Genomic DNA, 247 nt, shown 5'->3' with positions numbered 1-247 from the left:
GAAACTGAGGCAGACAGGTTTAGGGACTTGTCCAGGATCTCATAGCTAGTAAGTGACTTAGGTTAGATTTAAGCTTGGGTCTTCCTAACCTCAGAAGTAGTACTCTATTCACTGCTTCACCTGCTGCCTCTAAAGATAAAGGGAAGTCCTGGCCTATGTCTGGAGGTCGAAAGGTGAAGGAACATGACACAAAAGACAAACAGAAAAATACCTGAATGATGAGAACTAGGAAATTTAAAAAAAAAAA

The sequence above is a fragment of the Petaurus breviceps genome, unplaced genomic scaffold (assembly GCF_028583685.1).
Source record: "Petaurus breviceps papuanus isolate PSGF00001 unplaced genomic scaffold, PetGlider_PUasm1.0 140, whole genome shotgun sequence".
Taxonomy (NCBI): Eukaryota; Metazoa; Chordata; class Mammalia; order Diprotodontia; family Petauridae; genus Petaurus; species Petaurus breviceps.
Note: the sequence above shows the minus strand (reverse complement) of the source record.